This window comes from Primulina eburnea, chromosome 14, assembly GCF_022965805.1.
Source record: "Primulina eburnea isolate SZY01 chromosome 14, ASM2296580v1, whole genome shotgun sequence".
Taxonomy (NCBI): Eukaryota; Viridiplantae; Streptophyta; class Magnoliopsida; order Lamiales; family Gesneriaceae; genus Primulina; species Primulina eburnea.
Window position 1 is genome coordinate 31,664,666 of NC_133114.1, and position 6,011 is coordinate 31,670,676.

A 6,011-nucleotide genomic window follows, 5' to 3' on the forward strand; every position below is an offset into this window, starting at 1 on the left:
AAGGCAATTTTTCTTTGGAGTGGAAATTTCAAATGGAACCGGTTGGAGATTTTGTTTCGTCCAAATAGTTTGGGCGGGTGTGAGTATATTATTCTCGTTTTTTTAATTCATCTCGTTAATAATAATAACAGTAGAAATAAATTTTGGTTTTCCAAACCCGCCATGTCCTCGTCCTATTACTATTTTTGAAGTGATGGTGAAGATTTGATTCTAAAAATTCAAGTTCGGGGATCTCCCGAGACTGGAAACCAAAACTCAGAACCCAAAAGAAGTGGAGATGTGGGCAATAATACAATTTGGGGGCGGGGATAGGATGACAAACTCGTCATGTCTCATAGTTTTCCTTACATTTGTTAAGTGAAAGAGAAAATAATTATTTTTAATTCAATTTTAGATTTTGATTAGTTTTGTGTACACCGATATTTATTTTTGATATTTTTGTTAGATATCGGATAAATCAATATTTTTCGATGTCAAACCAACATTTTTTCGTACTATACCAACATTTTTTTTGTGTTATTTCAACACTAAAACAAAATATGATTGAAAAAAAAAAAAATCAAAGTTAGTGTATCAAACCAAATTTAAAAATTTAATGGATCAAAATACAAAATAAAACTAATTTAAAAAAATTTTATTTCCCATAATTCAGATACATATATTGTATATTAATGAATTTTCTATGTAATATGTATTATTGTTGATGTATAAAATTTATATATTACTTAATATAATAATACGGATATTTATTGGTTTTAAAACATAATTGAATTTTTTTCAATCAAATAACATGATATAAATTTTGTAAAAGTATAGTATATATAACTTGAAACTATAAAATAATTAGGAAAATTATTTTTTAAAAAAAACATGCATGCGTGAATTAATATAATTTAAAAATGGAATAGGATTCGGTTAGATTAATTAGCATTAACCAAATATTTCCATTGAAATATTTATGAAACATAAATAATTGTATATGTTAAATATATCATTATATATTATTAGTATATCCAAATCTTTCGCCCCTTCAACATGCTCGTGTATTTAAAAGTGTATTTGGATTGAAATATTTAAAATCTTGGATTTTGATTTCATGTCCATTTTGACATGTTTGGAATAATAAATTTGAAATCGTATCTCATTTAATTTAAGCACATTTTTTATTAATAATAATCTATACTTATGTATTATTATTATTATATAAAGACTCAATCGCTTAGAGAACATCATCTTTTATTTCCAAAATTGTCTTTACACCAAATTTTTTTCAATATTGTCATTGCAACTTATTTTCAATATTACATCTTCAAATTGTAGGTGTGTTCTGAATGGTGGAGATCGGATTCGGATGTTTAAAACGATGGGCAAGTTTTTTTGAGTTTGGGCAGAATTTTGGTACTCGAAAATTGATAGCAAATTTGAGTGATTTGTGGTGTGATTTCTCTAGCATTTGGTTACAATTTATAGGGTTGGTAAAACACCCCACCACATTCCATGATCTCATGTCTGTTCATCCACTAAGCTACAATTCTATGAACCCATGATCTCATGATTATTCATCCACTAAGCCACATATTATACCACTAAGCCAGGTTGATTTTCAAGGTCTTCACACAAACTTCAACATAGGATGATAAGGTTTCTTAATTATACGAAAAAGAAGAGGATGTGTTGCACAAAGTGATCATATGTCAAAATGCTTCAACTTCTTATAACATGAAACATATATTTAAAGCTAATAATGCATGCATGCGCCAAACGTCCAACCCTCAACAGCGAGAAGGTTTAATTCTTATACAACTGCAGTACCATAATATATATATATAGAGAGAGAGATTTAACATATATAGCTATAATTTCCCCACAAAAGGGAGTACAAAAAATAGAAAAAAAGCGATGAGTACTTAGTGCCATTTTACAGGCGAAGAGAAGTATCCACATCAGAAGAACAAACCAAGGGTGCCGCATCATTAAACCAAGATCTAGATATAACTTTTGCGGGGGAACCGATTCCACGGCAGGAATCGGTTTTCTTGATCTGTGAGTCTGGCCAGAGGGATAGAGAAAGTTGGCAATGTGGATTTGGAGGAAGAAACATCAGTTCGGAGCCTACACATGATGTTTTTGGGCGTGGCTCGTGGTGTTTCATGGGTGGACTGCATGACCTTTCAGATTCTGATAATATCTTAAGGAGCTCTCTCTCTTGTCTCATTTCTTTCATTTTTTCCAATTGTCGAAACCTTTCTTGAAGCAGCGCAATGGAAGAAGGAGTGACCGTGCCTTTACCAAGATCAGCTTCCGTTACCATTTTACCAGGATATCGATATGTTTCTGTAAGAGCAAAGAAAAAACTTTAGGGTTTGGTTGGATAACTTTGATTGGTTGAGTTTAAGATGCACGGTTTTTTCACTTTACACATTGATATATATATATAGTGTTTGAGGATGTTGGGATTAAAAGGGTCGTTCTCTTTGGAAAAAGCAAAAAGAAAAAACTAAAATCGTTTGGGTATTTCAAGAAAAGAAAGAGGGGGAGAATCGGCAATAAAAGCAGAAAATCCAAGAGGAAGAAGATGAAAGGCCAATCTTGCAAAACGTTAGTGGGGAGAGAGGCGCAAAGGAGAAAAGTGTTTTGGAGAAAAATCCAAAAGAGATGTTTAAATCTAGTACATGGAAGGGTGTGTTTGGAAGAATAATAGGTTGTGTTGATGCTATGTGAGAGTGTCCTCGAAGGTCCCTCTGCTAAGAAGATGGTGCCACTTTTAGTGGGTGCACATCAAGTTTTATTTTTCCCCTTTCTCCTTTTCAAAACTTTGATAATTATGCATGTTTTGCCTTCCAACAATTTGAAGTCTTCTTATTAATTATACCTCTCTCTGAATACCTTTTAATCTTTCCTAGTAATTTTTTGTACATTGTTCTTGGAATTTAGTGTTTGGAAGGATCCATGATGCCCTAATCCACCGAATATTTGATTAAGTACTTTTGAGATTTGTTTAGCAAAATCTAAATGCATGATCCATATATATCCAATGTCGTCTACAACCCTTGTTTTGGGAATTGAAACAGAGAGCAAATATCAATAGAAGAGATTGATTCTTAAAGTATCTACAAATACAGTCTTTGAGAGAAAATACATTGATTGATTATTTATGTAATTTAGTTAAAATTATAACAAAAGTTATTTATATCAAATTTTATGGTGGGATGATAAACAGAAATCATAAAAGTTTGAAATATTTATGAGTTTAATTGTTTCTAAATACATTGACTATATCCAACTTTAAACAATTGTCAAGATAGTTAAATTAACAATTTCAAATTATGCTCAAAAAATAAATAAAAAGCTAGCCAATTTTCATATACATGCAAGAAAAATCGTGTGTGGGGAGCGGACAGCAATGCCAAGAAAAGATAAGATAAAAAAGGACAAGCATTGGAAGTGGGAATAATCTAAGGAGGTTATGATTCTTTGATTGAACCATAATAGTACTATGATATATAGAATATTTGAATTTTTAAATGAAAAAGGCTGTCCTAACATTCTCCTAGCTAGATCTATCGCCTTGATATTTGTAAAAACAACAAAACATTCTCTCTCTCTTTTTCAATTCATGTTTTTGTCTCCGAGCCATTGGAAGGGAATGGCATGCAGGTATGAAAGCTGCAGATGCCGCAGTTTCTGATAGGATGCTAGTCCCCCACCCACAACTAGTACTGTTTTTGTAGGAGTATTAATATTTGGAATGTCCCGACTTTGGTGTATATATATTGATTGGCTAAGCTAGGAGTGCAACTGATATTCTTCAAAGTCACGCACCTGTTAGTGTGTAGATTAATAATGATAATGAGTCGGGTTTGAGTGAGATTTTATATCTTTTATTTCCATACATATTTATTATATTCATGAACATCATCATCTTTTTGATATTCAATTTCATCTACATCCTCATACACATCAGATGATTGAATATGTCACTTCATACTCAAATATCTTATTATCATATATACTTGTATTTTCTCAAATTTGAATTATTTCGAGTAAACTATGAATATTTATTAAATTGTTGAAAACGATAAAAAACAAAAATTAATATGAAAATTAACATATTAAACATTATATACAGAAGAAATAACAAAATAAGAAACAATTTATCCTACAAAAAAAATCAACTCCATAGTAATTATTTTATTCATTTCATCCAAATAATATCATTTAATAAAAACATATTATGATTAACATCATATCCAAAAAATCGCACACACACACACACATATATTAATATATATTAATTTAATTGTGTATTTAGGTTGGATATGAGTATGATTATTTAAGATCCGTCTTCATCCTCATACTCGATTACTCATTTATTTAATCATATAAAAAAATCTCCTCCATATCCTTTTCCATTGGATCGGATATCGGATTCTTCGTTGGCTTCGAAGAAAACGGTCATATCCCTATAGTGGATGTGCTTGGTTGGAAGTTAATTTGGCGCGTCTTTAGGGGCTCTTGTCACCACTCAGGTGTTAATATGTTTATTTATGTTGAATAAATATTTATTTATTTATTATATATATTTGTGAGTGTACTTCAATTCTCGGGTTTCAAAATTTATGTATTCTATTGTTTGGTTTTAATATCTCAGTACTTTAGTATGTATATGTTTTGAAAAGATGTATGCACATGGAAAAATATGATGAAATTCTGCTTTGGAATATGATATTCTGATAGGCAATGGCCGTGAATGTTTGAAACTCGGACCTTATGATATAACATGTATTTATAATATATATGCGTTCCAAATTGTTTTAGTCAATTTACGTTTTGGTGCGTAAATCCTAATTAAATTACAATCATTCGTGTATTTGGAGCACTTTCCTAATTAGGAAATCTAGCTGGCCACCGTACCATGACATGGCTGTAATAATAATGGAGATTAAGGCATTATGGTCACTTTCACACTTATGTGTGTGCATATATTATTACATTCTCTTATAAAAAAATATTTTATGATTTGAAAGAATTGTTTTTTGTAGTTTAGGTCGGGACAACGCATATCGTGCGATTACTACAATACAATTTGACAACGAAAACGCTATAAAACTATTTTCCACAATCAATACATCTATATATAATAGTAATTCATTGCGTAAAAGATTAAAAATGGGGAAAATATTCTGAGATCGTGCAGAATTCTTGACCGGTTTCAAAATATTAAAGCTAAATTTCCCTTAACTTTGCCTCCTTCCATATCAAATTAGTTTTGATAATTAAATCAACACTGTAATCGAAAGAAGGTTCAAAATCCTCAAAATAAACAGACAATATAGTTTAAACGAGAACATTTGTACAAATCCAAGAATTTAACTTTTTGTTCAAAAACATTTGTTGAGCGGCACGATGGCGTTGTCTTCGCGTATTTAAAATGATTCTGCGCCTCATCTTTTCATTGTGAGTTGGTTTCCAGATGGATGGAGATATGCAAGCTGGTGTCTTTCTTATTTTTAAATGTTTCTTTTATTCAATGCTATATGATTTGAATCACCATACCTTAAAAATTGTCGGAATTAACTTGCATGTCATCCTTCCATATTTACATTGCATGGATTTAGCATAAATCTAAAGAAATACTCTATAACGATTTTTTCCATTGATTTATTTCAATTTATAAATGCTGATGTACCATTTTTATTTGCATTCGACCAATCTAAATAATTATGGCATGTGTATACTAATGAACCTGTTCGATCAGATTCCGATAAGTGTTATAAATATTCTTATATATTAATAAAATAGTATTTTTTTTATCAGGAGCAGCCCATAAGGGATAGCTTATAGCAGCAATTAATTGGAAATTTTATTTGGTGGAGCATAGAAAAACATTTGAATCATTTTGGGACATTATTATTATTATTACTGTATATATTATTATACACCAAGGATCGAGGAGGTAGGACCGGTCCGGTTAGAAGCGCATGCTTGATATTAATTGGGACAGTCAAAAT